The sequence below is a fragment of the Phlebotomus argentipes genome, unplaced genomic scaffold (genome assembly GCF_947086385.1).
Source record: "Phlebotomus argentipes unplaced genomic scaffold, Phlebotomus argentipes genome assembly contig_15, whole genome shotgun sequence".
NCBI classification, from domain to species: domain Eukaryota; kingdom Metazoa; phylum Arthropoda; class Insecta; order Diptera; family Psychodidae; genus Phlebotomus; species Phlebotomus argentipes.
Window position 1 is genome coordinate 7,557,600 of NW_026776181.1, and position 20,971 is coordinate 7,578,570.

Sequence of the window (20,971 nt, forward strand, 5' to 3'; positions counted from 1 at the left end):
TGATAGTTGTGACCGTCAAAGCCTCAGTGCGAAGTGTATCTAACGGACATGCGATATTTTCAAACTTCTCGAAACTTTCACACACATTTCAATTGACAGTTGCCATGCTTGGGGCCCGAGGCTCTCCTATCGTATTACATCTAACGAGAAAAAGAGGGTTCAAGTGTGGAAAAAAAGAGTGTAAATGGTCCGAGAGCTGAATTAATTGTGGTCTCTTGTAATAATCCTGATGTGTGGTGCTTTTAAAATCACTCTGCGATTTGTTTGCCCTTGAGAGCCAAACATAAGATAACATTTCAGACGGTAATTAAAATACATAGTCTGTGCACAATGGCAATGTTCAAGAAGATTTGTGATTGCGTTGTTTTTATTTCATATTTTGGCTCTCCTTTTTGTGTTGTGCGCGCCCGAGACGGCCAACGCTGTATCGAATGTGTGTTTGCGTGTTTAAATTAATAATGGGTGAAACGGGCAATTAAATTTTTGGGAATGGTTTCAAATGCATTTGTAGTTGAAGGCACACTATTCAATTCTCAAACACAGAGTTTGGCTAAAAGTCTTTCATGACCAAGATAGTCAGACGCTATTTTTTGCGTGAGCCACTCTCGAGATTATTCTGCCAATTCCAATGTGCGACAAGAAGTGTTTCGGGGGAGCAGCTTGGAGAGTGTTGTCGTGAAGATTTGAGCCCGAGATCTATCTCGCTCTGCGGTGAGATGAGGCGTGGAGGAAAAAATATATTACACTTTTTCATACATATTTTATGGTGGTCATACACTGAAATCCAGATAGACGAAACTGAAACCACTTGGCGGAAGGTGAGGACGTGGGGGAAGAGAAAAGAGTCAACTCTTCTCTAATTCTAAAAGAGGAGGTATATGATAATAAAATGGAAAAAGAGTGAAGGAAAAAAAAACTACAAACTATCAGATTGGTGGGTTTGTATTCATAAAACTGGTAATATAAATTACCAATTTCAAGATTGTTGGAATTTTCGATTTATGTATTTTCATGGATATACACCTAAACACTAACTATTACCCGTGGCATCTTTTACCTGAATATTTATTGTGTTTAATAATTTTTATGAAGGAACCCCATTCGATGGGAATTTTATTGTTGCAGAGGAGAGAGAGAGATTATACATTTTTTCTCCGTAATTTCTATGAGTTACATTTAATTTTCGTGAGTGAGAGAAACATAAAATGACGATGCCTCTTTGAGGTTTGGCTTAATTAAACCGGGGCTCGACAATAAATTAATTCTTTTCTAATGCCATCAAATTTCATGCGAATTTTGTGCGCAACTCTAGAAAAGATGGGCTCGAGAGAAATCTCAGCAAAATTGCCATAAGAGGGGATTTTTCGTCTTGAAATTTCATGCCCGGTAAGAATTTCACTTCAATATATTTTATAGCATTGACTCCTCAAGTGAGATTATAACAAGTTATCGTGGCGGGAACACTATATTGTGGATGAGTTGGTGGGGTACCCGAAAAATCTGCTGCTTGGTAAATGATGCAAGATTGCGGCGAGACAGAACAAATAAACTAATTGAAGGCACCACACAAGTTAAAATAATATAAATTGCATCGCCAGCATGATACATCAATTGTGTCTGTGTGGCCGCGATGAGGAGTATCACATGTGGACACAGTGAAGGAGTTGTTGCATGTGGTCGGGGAGTTAACCTTGACTTTGAGAATTCTTCTGCAATGGAGCAGAGCAAAAGAGCCAAAAAATAAGGCAGCAACACCGTTTGGCAGAGCCCAAAATGCAACCGCGAATAAAATTGAGGCCGTGCGGAATTGACGCGCTCTGTGTGGGGATTTCATGTATTTGGGGACCCGGCGAAACGCTTAGCAGGAACCCATATAGAATCACAATTACATACTTTCTTGTCTTAATCGCTCTCCCGCTTTTACACCATGGGCGAGAGGAAGAGTCTCTCGAGATGCACATAGAGAGTGCTCTTTTGATTAAAAGTCTCAGGGTTGGCTGGAAACTGAAGGATGCTTGAAAAATGCAAGCTTAGGCGTACTTAGAATGGCTAGAATTTTGCTTGGTATGTCAGTGAATCCGAGTTGATTTTGGCTGTTGGGAAAGATGAAGTAAAAAGTTGAACACTACTTTGTTGTCTCTTGAATTTTGAAAGCATAATTCTTCAAGCATTTTCCGCACTTTTTGGAACGTGTAAGAATCATTCACAATTCAGTGGGTTCTTTATCTTGCGTCGCCGCATTCTGGCGCGATCTCAACTCTGATACGCCTGCAAAGCGGTATCACAATCAACTCTTATGTATTTCATGTACATAGCGATTGTATATGGAACAAAAGGAAAGGGAGATGATCATAATTCTCAATACAGACAACTTTTAGCCAAGGTCAAGGGCAGAAGAATGTCTACCAGAATTATTTTGCACTGTTGCAAATAATTTCGCCGCGAATTGCCTCTGTTGGCCGCACTCGAATTTTTCCACTCGGCAGTCTCGCAGCCTTTTCGACACTTGGCCTGGCCTGACCCAATTGTGATTGGATATTTATTTTATTATTCAATATTTTAATAATAGACCTCTGAATGGGTAATTAACAAGTAAACAGGTGTGTCATGAATGTATCATTTAATGTGGGGACGAAGATAGGCGAGAAGGGCGATGGTGGATGTGAAAGAACGGGAAACGGAAGTGGGGAAAAAATAGGAAAAATTTTCAATATTAGAATATTTATTGGATGACCAGAGCGTATTTGTCATTTTGTGCAGGGAACAGTGAAATACGCTCTATAATTCTGACATCGTACAGATATGTTTTTTATGTATAGTGCCTTCAATTGTTGTGCTTTTTTTATTCCGCCACTGGAAGACAGACAGACAATTTTCAATGTACACCATCCCTCTAGTGTGCCGACAGCAGAATATTCGATTTACAATTTTGGCAATTTGCATTCATCCATTCAAGTTGGTTGGCTCTGTATTTTGTGTTGAGAATTATCGAACAAACATTCTCTGTGTGTCGTTTTTTTGCTGGTCGATGTCTCTTTTTCGTATATGAAATAAATTCATGTCTTGTCTGCAACTAAACTGCGGGAATAAATATCGGGAGAGTCGCGGCGTAGATGCATTAAATTAATTATTTCACCTCAGCTTTGTGTAGCCAAACAAATATAGCCATCCATATCCCACCCACGCGATCACTCCTATCATGCTCAGACAATCACTCATGTCGAGAGCATTGCGCGCGACCCTTTTTTCCCTCAATGAAACCTCACCTCCATTGAGCCGGACTTTTTCGGTCAATTTTCTGACTCACGAGGAGGAAACTACTAATTATTGTCTATATAATTCCTAATGTGTCTACAACATCTTGCGCGTACAGTCTTTCGGTGCAAAATGCGCATCTTGAGGCAATCGCCATTGTCTGGCTCTCGCGCTTCTACCCCTCAAGCAAGTGTGTTTGTGTGATACATTCGAGTGAATTTAAAATTCGCGACCGCAATTCTTGGAAATGCCACACTCTGTGCTCCTCTCACTCGCACTCGCATCCACTGCAAGAGTCATTATTTCATAGATAGAACCCTGCCATGCTGAGAGGATCAGGGAGTTTTGGCGAAATTTTCAGTGCTTCTCGGAATTCCTTGAAGCCGTCATGTGACGGTAATTTGACGGGATGATTACCAATACGGTAAAAAATCATACGGATTTCTGACTTCGTCCTCGTACAATTTATAATATATTCTAATCTGTCTTGTGATGCATGTAACTGATCTCGAGTCAATGGCGCAAAAGAGTGGTTTATGTGGTTTTTTGAGTGTCTATATGAAAATGGGTGGAATTTCATTTAGAGAACGCAAAAGGAAGATTAAGAATGCCACTCACCGATTGCTTTTAATTTATATTCACTATCTGATAATTTTTACAATGTGTAACAAATCTGTTTTTGAACAGATTTGTGGGCGATATTACTTGCTAATTGGCGTAAATAGAGCCGCCAATCAACTTAAGCTTTCGTCTACTAATGAAAAATGACTCAAAAGTCCTCCAGTCAAGAAGCTACGATGATGTATTCACAAAACACCGACTTTGGCGTGGAAAATGCCGCTTTTTGGCAATGTGTGGAAAAGATTAGTTATTGGAAGACATTCTTCATAATTGCTGGCGAAAAAAAAAATCATCAGGAGAATATTTATCAAGGCAACGAATCAAGTCGATGGCATAAATAAGAGCGTATATAAGGTATTTTTTCATCGTCTTTACATCGAATATCAAAGTAGCAATAATGCTAATATTATACATCTGCCCCGGTAAATTTTAATTTATAGCGCGAATAGTCAATATGGTCAAATGTCTTGAATATTTAGTGGTATTTTTTCTATACTTAATAAACCTCTTGATACCCCGCGGCCAATCAGTGCGCCCGGAGATTTTACCTCCAATCGCGTAATACAAAATTGAAAAGAATATGGCACAAAAGAATTGGATATGGATTTTATAGCAGTCGCAGAGATATTCACTTCACGTTCTCAGCATTAACTATAAATGTGATGTAATTTTTTGATAAAGACTTTTACATCTAAGCTGCGATGGTGATATTTTTCAATAAAAAAAGCACCACGACTGAATTGACATTTAAATATATTTTTCCTCAAATTTCCAGTTAGCCAATGAATAATCATGCGATTGTGAATTTTTTGGCTATTAATTGTGTATAATCATAATTTAATAATTTATGACGAAACTACTTGCGTGGTATTTGCTGAGGACTCGTGCACACGCCGTGTCACATGTTTACAGCGTTTGGGGGAGATGATGGAGAAGGGGGCGATGTAACTTGTCGAGCGGAGCACACCATCGGTGAATTTTCTTCAATTTTAAATACATCCCACCCACACAATAAGATTTTCCCGCGAGTAAAATTAGATTAATCGCTATGCGTTGCCTCACTTAGAACACTTTTTCTCGTGTTTTTTTCCTCTGTTCCTTCGGAAACTTTGTAAATGGAAACGATGTTTGTTGCCTCGCAGTAAATTACACAACACAAACATGAGATATTTTCAAAAGTTTTGTCTCATGGGATGAGTTGCATCGGAAAGTGCATCATCGGCTGGGCATTCGGGGGCCCTTGAGCCACGAATTTCCTCTGAGAATATGCAATTGTGAGCGAAATACCACCGGAAATACTTGGTGGGATTAATCACGAGACAATTTAATGACGCGCACTTCATGGGAATATCGCAATAAGATCTCACTTATTCGCACCCTGGAAGAAGAGGAGAATGCGGCAAATAGAATAAAAAGATGAGGAATTCTGTGGAAAAGAAGTGTGAGAATGATGCTCAATTGCGGCAACATTTCGGTGGGTAACAGAGAAAAAGGTATGGATTTGATTGGAATTTCAACTGCCATAATAAATCTCAAGGTAACGAGTAGAATAATTTGTGTGGTGAGGATTGTTGTCGCGTCTTTAACGAAAAATTTTGTCGTATTTGAAACCTGTTTTTGTTTAGTTAATTTACCTCCTTACCGGAATATCCAATGAACATCTTTTTCGGATGAAGCATACAGTGTCTCATCAAGACATCCAATCTATCCAAAGCAATGATCGTAAAAATACTATTTCTTCATACAATTTATGGGACATCTTATTGATTATTTTCTCTCGCATGTATTCTCAAAATCACCATTCTTGTTGGACTCTTTTTCTTTAACAGTTTTTTACCACTCAAAGTGAGATCAGACATTTATTTAGTCTAAATAGAGAAATTTCTTCCTTGAGGAGATTTCAAGAATGACTATCGTCCAATTAATAGCACGCATTTGATGTTGTGTGTGTGTTTTTTTTGCCTTAATTACCATTCCAGTGATCGGTGGCTTTCAAATGAAATCCGATACATTTGCTATCGAAAATTTATTTGCACTTGTATTTAATTGCCTCCTCTTTCGACAAAGACAATTTTGTTACCAGAAAATTAAATATTCAACATTTCATAGTGTATCTCGTATTTTTCTCGTGCGACCGTTCCGAAATATCAAAAGTCTCGTGAGGGGAGATGGGCTAATTTTGACATTTTCCGCTTCATAACGCACTTTTATGAGTCATCAAAGGTGTAAAGTATCGAGAGATGTCGAGCCATTGGGGATAACATCATAAATCCTCTCAGTGGGGAGTTTTTTAGAGACGCTTTTCACGTGGAAATGCAGACGTTATTGGTGAAATTTGACAGAAAAATGACCCAAAGTCTTACAAAAAATGTATGATTAATCGCGTAGACAAAAGCAAAGTAACACCTCTGGTTGAAAATTTGTCCACAACTGTGATCATCGAATACAAGCATAGAGCATTAAGACCAACTACTGCTCTTTGGTCCAATTAAATACAAGAAAAAAGAGTCAGCGCTGTATATTGATATACGAAATTTCTCTATCCATGTGTTTGTGCATATTTAGTTGAAAAACTTGTTGGTAAAAAGAAGAAACAAATATATATAAATGTGTCTCTTCTTCAGCGTCCTCCAACAGAAAATTTATATGTAAAGATTTTATAAAAAGATACATGCGCACACAGCATTTTATGTAAATATTCCCAAAAATAATTAATATTGATGCTTATACATAGATCTACTCGTAAAATAGCTATTTTTACTATTTTTTTCATCTGTGAGTATGCGTTTGGGGACATTATACTTACTTTTGATGAGATTAACGTGAGAGTCGGTGAAGATTCCTGAAAAGACATAACAGGGTATGAGATAGAGAAATTTCACCATTAAACAAAGTGATTATATGACCAATTCGCATTTTATTAAATTTCTTCTCATCTCTCTTCCAACTCTGCGGCCAGAAAATTATGTCCATCCACATGTCACCGCGGCAGCGACTGCGACTTCTCACTTGGCGCGATCATTGCGCAAAATTAGTCAGAAAAAGTGCGGAGTAAGTGAATCACACTGGATTCTACAATGTGTATCTTCACGGTCTGAGGCCTCAGGTATTTATTGAAGGTGTTTTTTCTCACCCCCCTGAAAGACTTACGACGCCTTCAATAGGTACCCTTGATGCTGTATAAAGAATTGTTGTTTTTTGTGGCCTGCAATCTTCATCGTAAAATGCGATTTTCGGATAATATCTCAGGCACAGAAACACAAAGGACGAGAGAATGAGCCACATGTTAGAGCAGGATGAGGAGCAAATGGTACAACTGCAAGAGTGCCCGGTTTACGAGTAGTGTACAAATGCTGAGGACAAAAGGGAGCAAAAAGGAGGAAGAACGTGTGGGAAAGACAACATAATGCTTAAATTTTATTTATAAATTTACTTCAAAGTTGTCTTGATCTGTGCTAATTCAAATGCAATCTTCAGGAATCTGACTTTTTATTGCATGAAAAAGGAAGAATTTGCACATTCTTCCCGAACTTAATAGCAATTTCTTCAAAGTCTGTACATTTTTTAAAGAATGCGTCACTCTTGCATCATCGGAGGACTTCTGCTTTTACAGCATTGTCGTGCTTCACTGCGGAGTGGTGGAGAGGATGATTTTGAAAGTGAAATTGACTGATATTTCTCAAATGACTCCTTCATGCTTCACACAACTAAAAGGGATTTTGTAGAGGGTTTTTACGGAAAATTAGAGATGGATTTTGTAAAATTCATTTTGCCGATCCTTAAAGGCAAAATTGATCTGGAAATAGTCCAAATTCGAGGAAGTTTCGGGGCACGTTTTGGCATGTAATGTAGGATTGCTCGTGAAATAGGAGAATTGGTGATGTGTATTGCCTTGAGAGACCGACTCTCGAGTGTAATTGAATTTAATGTGAATTGTCGTTTTGTTCTCTCCTTCTCTCACTCGCATTAGAGTACTTTGAAGTTGAATAGGAAAAAAGGCAACTTGCAGATAAAATCAATTAAATGTGGAATATCTCGAGAGATGCGGAGTAGAAAAAAATGCTTTAACTTTAATTACATACGTAAGCTATTTCTCATACGAAATGTACATTAGGAGAGGAATCATACATGTTCGATTTTGAGATGTGTGTCTGACTATATAATCTTCAACGAAGATTTTATTGGGTTGGAAAAAAGGCACATTGCTCTTTCTCTGTCTGCAAAAATTCTATCGCCATGTCCCTCTCTCAAATGTACATTTCACCCAAGTGGGCCCCACGAATTATGTATGGGGGCATCTAAAATAAACCTAATATTATTTATAAGAGTATCTTTATTCTTACTTTTGTGTATTTCCTTTACGTGAAAAACACAAGATGAACCGCAACGGCCACAAATTAGTGTTTCGATCGAGCAATAAAACATTACGGTACTTCCGTATGAGCCTCGCAATCAATTGGTGGTCTTATTGATTGGGTAATATAATAAATTTGGCTATATTACATGAATAGAATGAATTAATGGAATTGTGAGGAGCGCAAGAGATGAAGATGGAGCGCACATCTTCGCGTATTCACCAATTTCTTCTCGTGTTTGATTGGATTGAATGCTAAAAAACCAACTGTGTGCGGCTACTCATGCACTTTTAACCTGGGCCATTTTGCCCAGCAGAAGCTGTTTGGGGTCAACGCGAGAAATTGCTCAATTAAATTATCGCCTCAATAAATCACTTGCTAAACAATTTACCACATTTCAATTAATTATCCGCCAAATTATTTTTGCGCTGTGCGCACAGGAAATTCCCACTGATTTATCATCTATGCGTCACGATAAGGCATGATTTTTGTCTAATCCGCCGTGTACAATTGCTGTATGATGAATAAGTTGAGTTAAGGTACGCAATAGTGATTATTTAGAAACTGTAGATTGATTTGTAATACTGAGCGTCACCAGGAATGGGTCATAATTTCATAGATGCTTCAAATGAACACATGTTGCTCATTTGGCGGCAAAAATTATGTGTATTTGAGACTGTCGGAGGAAGCTAGAGAGTACTGAGCATTGAAATATTGTTAAAATACCGAAGATATCGAATATCATAGGCCGTAAGTGGTGTATTTGAAATGGTGGAGCATCTGAGAAGGAAAATGTGTCACTTATTGAGGAGTTGTTTTCGGTGCAAATGAGCTGCTGCCGGTTCAAAAATACACACTCCCCGGACGAGTGTTGGAGAAAATAGACACTTTTTCTTGGCTTATACCTAAAATGTGTTATGGAGAGAGAGAATGAATTGAGAGGAGTGCATTTTGTGGAATATATTGCAACAAATTTAATGGGTGATGCTGGAACGACCTTAAGTAGGTTATTTGCTCAAATCTCACGTATTCGGCGTGGTTGTTCATTTACGTGGTGAAATCATGACTCTTTGTCCCGGCCACATTCGAAGGGATCAAGCAATTCAGGTAAAAACCATCTAATGGAATTTCATGTTTGAAAATCAGAGGAATATTACATAGTGGCGATGTGTACCTGTCTTATCCAATGCGTATGTGTCTTAAGGAGTAATTTTTTGTGGGCACGGAAAAAAGGGAGAAATACAGAAAATAAATTATAAGGATATCTTGTCTACCTGCCTTCAAATGCAATGCCATGGAAGGTGGCAATAAGAGGGGGAGAAAAAGATGTATATTGAGAAGAAGAAATAAAAATCTCGATATGCCTATGGGATGGAGAAGAAAGTCAACTTTGAGATCTCTTCTTGACCAATACAGCAATTTCGATAAGCATTATAATGTCCATTAAGTGAGGTATTAGGGTATATACCTATGTATTTTTTTTCTTTTCTCTCGCTCAAAAAAGGCTGGATAAAAAGCAATGTGGCATCATTGGAGAAATGGTAGAGAAATAGCCAAGTGTTTGGCTCACTATGAGTGCGTCTTTATGGAAATTCTCAAATTTTTATATCGGATTTATATGAATAAAATGTAAATGATATTTTACTTGTGACCACATCGGGTCCAATGAACCATACAATCGAAAATTTTCAATTCCACGCTTTGTGTGAGGAGTAATATTATTCGACAAATGACCTCTTTTTGGCTCTTGAGTGCATGTTAAAAAATGATTTCTCATTGTTCAAACATCCTGAAACCGTGCATTGAAGTGTTGTCCTCACGTATGCTTTACCTGTGCCTCAGAGATATGATTTTTTTATCGCAAATTTCTCAGTTGTATTTTCCCCTCGCATTTCATCTGGTCATGAGAATGATGAGAGTGATTTTTCTACCTGGGAAGAAGTCATTTGCTCATTTTTGCCGCATCGAGATTATATGTATTTTTCTCCCTCACTACCTCTCCAGTCGGATAGGCATCAATAAATATAATTTCGACTATATTTATTTTACTAAGAAAATAACTCCATACCGAATAACTTATGTTAAAATATATTTTTACCTTCCAGCAAGTTCCTCTCTTTATGTCTCAGAATTCCATCGTTATTTCACATTTTTTGCTGGGCGATTTATTATTTTATGAGAGTATATCTTCACCATACACTCTTCTCATCGGGTCTCTTGGACCTCTGAGATGAGATGTTGCGTACAGCAAGACACTTGTGACGGTGGAATCATTAAATTTCACAGATATTGTGCTGCATTGTGAGATTTGTAATTGAGCCCCACTTGTTCTCTTTCAAATATGATTTAAAAAGGCATAAAATACACTAATTGTAGTCAACGCATTGTCTTCTTTTGGAAGGAAAAACTAGATAAAGTCGTAAAGATTTTTGATGCTCCCCTCCTCCTCGCGGCCCGTTCATTTTTTCATCATGAACAATTACCAACTCTCTTCATTGTTTTCCGTCTTCCCGGAAAAGTGTGGTACGCGGAATTCCAAGGCTTGAAATATTCATTTCAGTACTGACCATACTTTTAATTAACTGAAAAAAGAGAGGCAGAGTATTAAAAGCCCCTGGACTGTACACAGGCCGAAAGCAAATGAATTATGTGCGATTGTTAGTACGTATATTTAACAAAGAGAGCCAAAATAATCATGTTTGTATGATAATAATTCAACAATTCTCCAAAAAATAATGCTGCAATAAAAACCCACACATTTGAGTGTGACCCACGAATATTTCTGGGTGTTTCTCTCCATCTAAGCTTCTCTTCATATGGAGTGGGTGACTGTCGAAATGAGACTCTTTTTCCCTTCAATGTGTCCTCTATTTTATCCCCCCCGTGTGTAATTCACAAATACAATCTACCCATGATCACATTATAATTACTAATTGCCAAAATTAGAAATTTAGCTACGCAGTCTCTAAAATATACATAAAATAAATATAAATTACACCACTCTTTCCTCTTGCCTTCACACAAACACTTTGCGACAAATTGTTCATTGAAACATGTCTCAAACTGAATATTAGCAGCATTCTTTAGCATAGCGGAGCGCGGGGCTTTTTTGGGCTCAATCACAATGGAAGTGTTGTGGAATAAAATAAATATTCAGCTCAGAATTGTATTGAAGTGAGGTCTTTTAATGCCACAATTAAAGCATCGCGAACAGTATAAAGTTTGCGCCAAAGAAGACCAAAAAAAATGTTAATCTATATAATTTTGACGAAACTGTAAATGTTCCAATGTACTTCTTAGTTTCGACTGTCTGAAATTACAAACTGCCTGCAATGGTATCGCTGTCCCCTAATTCTTATTCAACCTGAATTCTTGAATGAGAGTGTAGATTACAAGATATGGCGGACTTTTCTCTCGGTAATTTGGACACCAGCAAGTTCACTTTACGAAATGTGAACTGAAAAGGTCGCTGCAGCATTAAAAATAATAAGAGATACATTATATTCAGGCCCGAGAAGCGAGCGAAACAGAATGAAAACAATGCCTGAACGTGGTGTGATAATCTCACAATTATTTTTAATTTTATTATGACAATAATTTTACAGGCAGAGAAAACCATCTAATTAGCAGATAATTTATATAATGCAATCAACTATTAATATCTTGAACCACATTTAATGATACATAATTTACCTTGAAATTTCATTTAGGGCATTTTCACGTGTCGGATTTGCTTTGTGGCCCATTGTCAAGAAAATGTCTTCACTTGAGGATTTTTGCCCGGAAATTGGGTGAAATTTAAGACTTCACATTTTTAAGTATGGCCAGAATCCTAAATAAATATGAAATTTTGTCTGTCCTCTGATGTTCAGAGCGAAAATTCAATTGGTCTCCACACTCTTCAGATGGTAATGAAATACGATTTTTGAATTAACATATGAGATGTGAATATTGAGAGAATAAGAAAAAGGAACTGTTTTTAATGAGAGCACAAAATGCTGAACTGGTTGCGAGATAGTTTTACTGACAGTAAGCTCTTCATGAAACGGTCTCAAGATTGGAAAAGTTGTTTCTCTCTGTAGAGATGATTTTTTTGTGGTGTACTTGAAAAAAGTAACAAGTAGATTTTTTTTTTCGCTAAGCGCGGGCCGACAATATCCCATGTCTCCAATGTGAACAATTTATTTGTGTTGATTTTAACAGGTGAGGTGAAAAAAATCTCATCATCGGAGCACGAATAAATTAATCAGATTTAACAGTTCTTTCACATCTGATTGACTGATGATGATTTCTAGCGCAAGAGTGTCTTTTAATTGTTTCAGGCATTTTTAGCACTCCCAACATTATTAATTGTGTTGCAAATTTTTGGGAGAAAATGCCTATAGGGCTTTTCCTGTTTTCTCAAGGTATCTGCAGTTTCTGGTATTAATCCTATTTTAACTTTGATAATCCGGACGTGTCTTTTCGCTTGTCTCGTCGTGGCTGGAAACTCGCTCAGGTGTCGCTTGGCATCCGCACATCTCTATTTTGCTGTCATTTGCAATAAATATTTTCCGCTTTACAACATGGGCAATGAGAATCACACATTTCAAAAATGTGTTAACACATCTGATGGATTTGAAGGAGGAAAGAAAAATACTTTCACTGCCAGATCACGTCAAATGAATTGATTTCTTGCGAGAATTGATGGCTAAGAATCTGTTGGGGCAAAAAACATTCCCACCTCACGACTGTAATTGATTGTTTCCTACACAATTTAACTGTTAACCCGCTGATAATCCCACTATTTAGCGCATTTGTCCATGATTCAACATTACCAGCAGTGGAACATGCCCGATAATCATCGCTTGGATGCTTGAAGCCAAGTGCAAGTAACTGACCTCCCTCATCCACGTGAAATTGTGTGTGATTTAAATAACTCTTTTACACAAAAACCTCTTGCATGACCTATCAACCCGACACAAAAGCTGATTATTTACATCTCTCCTTCTCTCCGGGCTTTTGTGCTCTTTTTTTGCCTCCACCACACCTGACAAGCCACGGCGAATCGCGTGTAGTCCAATATACAACAATTTACTTGTCATACGGATAAATTTTCATTTCGATGAATTACCAAATCCACATCACATTTATATATCTAGCGCATTCTTTAATTATAATTTTTTCCACTCATTACCAGTTTGCAGCCGAGGGATTTTATTAGGCAGAGCAAAAAACCCGATATGTTATATTCTAATGCCGAAAAGTCATGTCCATCACTTCTCATTTGTGTGTAGGTTATAGAGTTGAAAAATATCTGGCACACGAAACATGAAATTGTTCATAATAAGCTTTGTCTATAAATGTGTACCGTGGCCAAATGCGCAAATTGCCGGTGAAATTCTCTCCAGTTCACATCGCGATGTGTCCTGTGCGTCAGCGGGCAACGCAAGCGGAAATTGCAGACTCTACATCTTCGATAAAGTGCTAATTTATCATGGTGGCAATCCTCGAAAAAATTGCATTTATTTGAATGCTGAGCGGCCAATTTGACCAATTCGTTGGTCATCTATTGAAAGCCACACCACAGCTAATTAAAATAATATTCAGTGGTAACGGTTGATGACGAAAAGAGATGTATAATTTCTCACAAAGTGACATCAAACAGTGCAAAGAGCAAGGAAAAATAAGCGGCACAAGAGCGTACTTTTAATTCCATATCTTTCAAATAATATATGCAAATGGATTTCTTTTCAGTAATTTTCATATAAGACAGAAGTATGTAAAGCTCAAATGGTGAGAGCGAGATACACGCAGCATCAAATGAAGAGACATTCCTTAAGATCACGGCATCCATAGACTTGCTAATCAATTCACTTTGTGTGGTGAGGAATTGATTACATATAGTTACTTTTATTGTATGTGAAATTTATGGAAAAAATTCTCTGCGTTTACCGAAAAAGCTATAATCTCAATAAAAAATTGTCTATTTCGTATACTTATGTGTACAGATCTGAAAACAAGAAATTACGAAAACGAGCCGCTCAAATGCACAGTTAGATATATAGGAATTGAAGAGAGCGCCGCGATATACCTACCCGAAAAAATTTACATTTAAATTACATTTGGACACCTCAAAAAATAGAGTCTTACGTGGCTTTTATATATTGGTGATATATGTGCGACAATTGGAAATTTTATTACTTTAATAAATCCTCCATAACAATATTTGAGAGTACGAGTGTAGGTATATGCTGAGACATTATGTTCTCGCAAACAAGTCATGCTTTTCCGCCTTCGCGGGAAATCAACTTCAGCAGCCAGGATGTTCTTTTGCACATGATTGACAACACATTGCACAATGCAGATGGAAAAGTCACAGCAAACTTCGCATCTTTTAAGTAGAAAAAAATCAATTTTCGAAACTTTCACAAAAATATCTTGTGGCTTTTATACACTATCTTCATGTTATATCCCGCATTATTCAAAAGGCAGAATCTCTTGAGTCATTTGAATGAAAAAGTCATTTAATTCTTCAATTTACATTTATAGTCACCGTCAACTTTGAAGGAAAATACCAGGTATGATTTTTCGACCACGGGCAATTTGCTTAATAAATTAGATTCACAGAATAGGGAGGAGTGGGGCTCTTTTGGTCAGCTACAGGACATTGATAGGAAACTTGTAATTCAAGAGAGTGATTAAACTCACCTTATTTGAATTTTTTCTATCAAAACAATACACGAAACACTGACATTTTAATAGTCTGTGTGCAAAGTACGCAAGGAAATTCCCCAGATTAATTTTTCTGCAAAACAGCAGTGAGCAGAAGATGAAATGGTCCATTTTTGAGCTTGACGAAGTGAGAAAGAAGGCGCCCCCCAATCGATTATTTTTTGGAGCACACAAAATAAATCTTGCGATTCTCTGGTGGACAAACACTTCAACGGCTCAACTTGCCCATTATCTCGAGCCATTCATTCAGTGAAACATCAAATATTTTTCAGCCATAATAAATTGCTTCGGTAAACAATTGAATAGTTGTGTAGAAGCTCAAATTCAACCTCAGGCTCATTTGTCCACTTCATAAGTATTCAGTTACATTACATACTCTCTTCTCTAAGCCCACCGACAAATGGTAAATTCAGCCTCACTCCTGCTCTCTTCCCATTATGATTGGGGCATGATCTCGCGCCTCTTTTGCCATTGTTCATTGGATGATGTGTTCGTTTCAGCGGTAATGAATGGCTCCTGAGGATCAATTGATATGAGAAGAGAGAGAGACAAATCGAAGCAACAATTTTTAATTGTACAACTTTTATATGGTGAATCTGTCGATGGCGCGTCTTTATCTACGGATTTGATTGAAAATAATGTTTCCACGGTTGACGCCGAAAAAAGTGCCTTTACACAATTTTCAGTGTGCCCGAGAGCAGCGAATGGGGGAAAAAGTTGTAGTATTGGTTTTAAAAATGGTCAAATTAGAAACCGAAGAGTCACAAAAATCCGAGGTGAATGATAGAAACAAACTCGATTGAGACTCTTGTCGGCTATAAATTTAATTGAATCCGGTTATTTAGTTTCTCAATAACACATAAGTAATAATTATACATCATTCACCGAGCCAAGTGTATTCTCATGTGATTTTGACCAAGAGGTGGAGAGAGAGACAGAAAAAAATGTAAAAGAAATTTAATGAGAATCGAACATTTTATGGTAATAAGAAAAATAAATTAAAAATGCTGGTGGAAAAGAGTTGGATCAACACATCTTGCCTATATAGCGTGTGTGTGTTAAAATTTTTAGATACCATTTGAATTTGGTCGGATGAATAGAGTGAGGAAAAAAAATCATTGGATCTTGCTGGCTTACCTGCAGCTGAAGAGCTTCCTCGAAGCCGTTCGGGAAATCCTTACCGTTGTTGACGTCCAATTGGGAAAGAGAGGTTGCCAATTGTCTCACATTCATCCCCCAAAAGAGGGATGACAATTTTCAATTGAACTTCTATCGGCTTCTCGCTCAGTACATTTCAGTTTAGTCACTGTTTGAGAACATTCAAAAAATCCCCTGGAAGAAGGTGTGCTCATTAAAAATAATACCCCATGTTAACCCATTAGGTACCTCAGTATTTTGTGGTTTGCAAGAAAATTATACCCTCCCTTTAAAGCATTTATCACTTCTACGGTTTTGTTTGAGGATTTGGAAGAGTTTTGTTGCATTCAGCAAATACAGACACGACTTAACTAACCTCTGACCTAAGCTTTATTTAGAGATGAGTGAAGACCTAATGAAATGAATTCAATCAGCTGATTTGCTGCTTTATGTGGTTGTAATGCCGATTAAATCGATATGCACTTGGTTTGTACTTCTGCGTAAAGTTTTCGATCGGTAAGAGCATTCAAGTGTTAAGGATTAACCGAAAATTTCGATTAAGCTCATTGCTGATTTGAAAACATTTAGAGATTGGAAATTTCCTGCCGCCCAGAAATGGGTTAATGCAAATGAAAGGTAGCAGGCGAATTAAAATTCCTGGGAGACTCTCTGATGGGGTGTGTCCTCATCTACCCTCAATACGGCTATTAGCAATTTGCAAAATTGCATGCACGTAATAATTAATTATCTTCCACTAATTGGAGTGATTCTCTCTGGTCGCCGAGTGAAAAATTCTCGTCTTATTAAGGGTAAAAGGAATCCCAGCGCTCAAAGGGAGCCTCCCAAGGCAACAACACTTCCGCGGGTGCATTTCTGCATCTAGGATTATGTAACGCTTCACGAGAATCCCTAGTGCAAGGGGCCAAAAGGGTCATCACATCACTTGCCACTTGTACTCACACAGTTCACTTGAATCTCGGCGATTTTTGACCCGATTCCACGCGAAATCAATTTAGGGGTGGATTTTTCACGTGAAACATCTCGCGGTGCTGCACAGGGTGAACCGCATCCCGTGACCCCTCGTGCGTGGAGTGCTCGCGACGCACACAATTTGCAGTGAGCGCGGCTCGGCGGCAATTAGGTACTTGGGCAAACTGATAAGTCCTCAGAGCGCCACGGCACGGCGAAAAGGCTCCTCGCACTTGTCCAGACGTTCTCAATTGTGGAGCACATGCGATGGGGCAATATTTATCGCGGCTGCGCCCTGACATCGATCGACACACATGACAGTGTGTCTTCGGGGTGTGTTTCGGCCCCCATTCAAATCATCCCCAATCATTTCGCCATGTGATTAGAGGTTAACAGTCATATGCGAACTTAAACACCGTGGAAATTGCTTTGGTAAACTCACCAGCAAAGGTGTGGCGGTTTTTCCCTTTCGACCTTTTACCGTTGTGGCCAAATAGTTTCCCTGTCGTGGTTTGACTCTGCGTTTCGCCAATGAACTCGCAAAATGACAGGAGGTTTATCTCGAAAGCTCTTGCTGAACACCCAACCGTAATAAAGTCACTAATAATCTTCAGATTACACTGAGGAAAAAAATCGGTGGAAATTCTTTGTGAACGGTGAAATGTTTTCAGTGAAATGAGTGAAACGTGTTCAATACTTGTCAATAATTTGGAGAGTCAGGATAAACCCTTTTAATAAGTCATCAATAATAAACAAGAGTTATAAATTTGCTTTTATTACGATGGATTTGATATTTTGAAGTTGCGAAAAAGAGGTGCAGAGGTCAGAAATTCAGCATCGTTATTTTTATACAGGGATTAAATTAATGTGATTTTGGATTAAACAAATTTAAAAACGGAACATCAGCGTGAGCGGAGTTTTCGATTGTGTTTATTAAAGGAAAGACAGTCATTCATACTTTTAAAATAATTCAGTTTACTATTTCATAATAAATAAATTTATTATTGCTCATCGAAATTGAATTTGAAAATTCCCTGAAAAATTTCTTCTTATTGACCGATAGCTTACAGTTGTTTCGACGTGGAATTTTGGCTGTTATGTTCAATTCTTCGCAGGCTTTCAGGATAAACTCCTGTTTTTTCCATAAATTAATTGCCTCAATTTACCATCATGTATTCTCATCATCTCTGCATTCAGCATTCTTGCTAAACTTGTTAAAATTGAAATATTTCTGAAAGTTTACTCACCTTAATTACTTCCAGGTTAAACGTTTGATGGAGCTTTCATTGGGTATCAACCAGACGGTAAGTTCCCAAAATATGTCAAACTAAAGCCCCATTCAAATTACTCTTTGATACTTTGCAATGGGAACTTTCGGGGAGCACATTTAATTAAATGGGGACTTGATAAAAATTTCAAATGCAACCTTTTCGGAAGCGGTGCGGTGAAAAAAAAATAGCAAAGAATTGTGGAGATCAAAGGGAAAAAAGGGGTGAAAAGGGTGTTGAAGGTGGCATTTGAAAAGGAATTCATTTACGCAATATTCCCTTTCAAATTGTCGATATACCTATTCTCACGCATTCTTTCCTCTTCCTCTTCGTGATGAGCCCAGAGAGAGACGAGATGAGAAGAGAGGAAGTCCAGAAAAGGGGAATTGCAAAAACTTTTCTTCCCATTGTCGATTTTCGAACGTGACTTCAGGTTTATGTGGCAGAATATAGAGAGATTTTCTTGTAGTTTATGGAATTCGTTTCACGCACATTATTTACGTAATGTACATACATGTTCCATAGGGTGGTCACTTGGGTCGCACGGACGACACGGGGTTGAAGAGAGAGACAGAAGAATCAATATATTTGATAGCAATATTCCACAAAACATCGATGTATTGTCGTTAAATTTGATGATGAAAAATATTCAGGATGCTTTCTAATGTATTTTTAGTGGGTGTTTTCCATCCATGGATATTTCTATGCCGGACCATCCGTTTATTTTGCTCCACAACGCCTCACATGCGGGCAATCTTGTGTGGGTATGAGTTTTTGGAAGAATTTTTCAAGTCCCATTTCAACCCACCCACGGAACCACAATATTTATCCATCCATCCGGCTCGAAAGGGATGCTCTTGGGCGGCAGAGAGAAAGTTGGGAGATAAACACGGGCTTGGAGGAGCTCCTTTTTGAAAATTTCCTAGCCGTTTATAGGCACTGTCACGTCTCCCACAAGTATTGACCATATTCAACTGATACTTTCAATTCAATCCCCCCAAATCCTCCTCACTACACATATAAAGTGTTATCTACTTGAGCGTTTACAGTTGATTTTCTTTTTTCCGAAAAGAGAAACCGGGCGCGGCTTCGAGAAAATAGCCTGGGTGAAAATAAAGAGAGAAAAATGTCTTCTTTCTTACATTAAGTAGTATCATTTTGTCCCCTTTAGATTACACACCGAAACCATTGGTGGACCTTTTTTTCCTCGAGCCCCATTTTATTCATTTGCCCAAATGATATTGTAGAAATCATGCGAGGAAATCAAATAGCACTATAGCGCCAATATCGGGAAACACCATCGAAGGCCGATAGACAGGGAAAAGCCATGCATATTGCGAGGTGCGACATGAGAGAAGGGGTTGCCCAACCCCGGCTGCTTTACGTAATTTCTCCATTCGACATATAGCGGAAAATCTCTGCCGGTGGCAAAACAATGGCGGGGCGCTCCCAAAGGGGGGTTTATTGGAAAAATCATCCCTGAATTTATTATCGCCACCCGCTAATATTGATACAAATACTTAATTTATTTTAAGCCCAATCGCGTGCTTTCGCGTCCGCCGAAAAAAGTTACTCATCGACAGTTTATGTGTAATGCTCGGTGGGCGGGAGGGTGGAAATATTTTAGGTGTGCCTCTCATATTGTCTTCAATACTAATTCCAAGCTCAGGTCAAATGCTCTATTGCAAAACACACAGTCGACAGCCCGGTCGATATTGCGGGAATTACTCTACATTTTTCACACTAAACACACCACGTAATGTCTGCCGAGGGTAATTTGAGGAGCAGATTTGTTATAAGTTTATCGTGTTACTATTTTTTGAACAATTTGAAGGTTTTTGTTTCGTTCCTCATGTTGGATATGTTATGCAGTGTAATGAAAGCAGTTCAGGAACAATGAGAGAGTCTAAGATAAAGGTCTCTGCGATTGGTAGAATTGTACTAAGAAGAAACCAATAAAATACTTCAAAAATCCAGAAAAGAAAGACTTTGTCAAAGGAAAGAGAAGAATAGTGGAGATAAGAATTCGAAAAAGCCATAACACTGCTTTACAATACTTGATCCGTATTATTGTAAGGATCGAGAAATAAGAGTTTTTCTAGGCTACATTGGAAATGAACAAGAGTCAACAACTAGAAAGTTAAAAACATCAGAGTCATATATTAAATTCCAATGTTAAAGTTTGTTCGGCTCGGGCTAGGTTAAAAAAAATTGTAAACTCAATATGCAGCATTATTGGTTAAAATCCCTTTCTGGCAGCACAACTCCCACTTGAACAAAAGAAATGGATAAATCTTGAAAAATACGAATGTTATGTAAGAAAGTTTTGCAGGCCCGCGTGGATGGGGGAGTGAAGAGAAAAAAACATTACGTAAGACTTTCTACGCCAATATCCGTTTCACGTAAGTTTTTCATAAAACGTCCGATTGTGGGTGCGCGACGGAGGGGCGAAAAGGGAAGGGCTTTTTTCTGGATGTGAGAAATGTGATATAGCTTTTCTTCCTCACTTGGACACACACTTCACATACAATCCCTCCCCCATTCCGCCAATACATAAGACGCACAAATGGTCTTACCAATATACTTTTTGATACGATGCGCAACCCCAACGGTGGGGAAAACTGACCATCGGCGAAAGGAGGGAATTTGGGG

The 20,971-nt window shown here is 38.1% G+C and overlaps 1 protein-coding gene across 3 annotated transcripts in view; it reads left to right on the plus strand.

Moving 5' to 3' along the window:
• The first annotated feature begins 618 nt into the window (after nucleotides 1–618).
• The window catches only part of LOC132262181 (protein abrupt), a 40,908-nt gene continuing 20,555 nt past the window's right edge, over nucleotides 619–20,971 (plus strand). The window contains exons 1-3 of one of the 3 annotated variants that reach the window (XM_059761347.1): nucleotides 619–711; nucleotides 789–934; nucleotides 18,314–18,355. The gene's annotated coding sequence lies outside the window, so the exon portion shown is untranslated. Of the gene's footprint in view, nucleotides 712–788; nucleotides 935–14,721; nucleotides 14,792–17,471; nucleotides 17,502–18,313; nucleotides 18,356–20,971 lie in introns of those variants that run through there. The other 2 variants (XM_059761350.1, XM_059761348.1) reach the window with 2 other exon arrangements.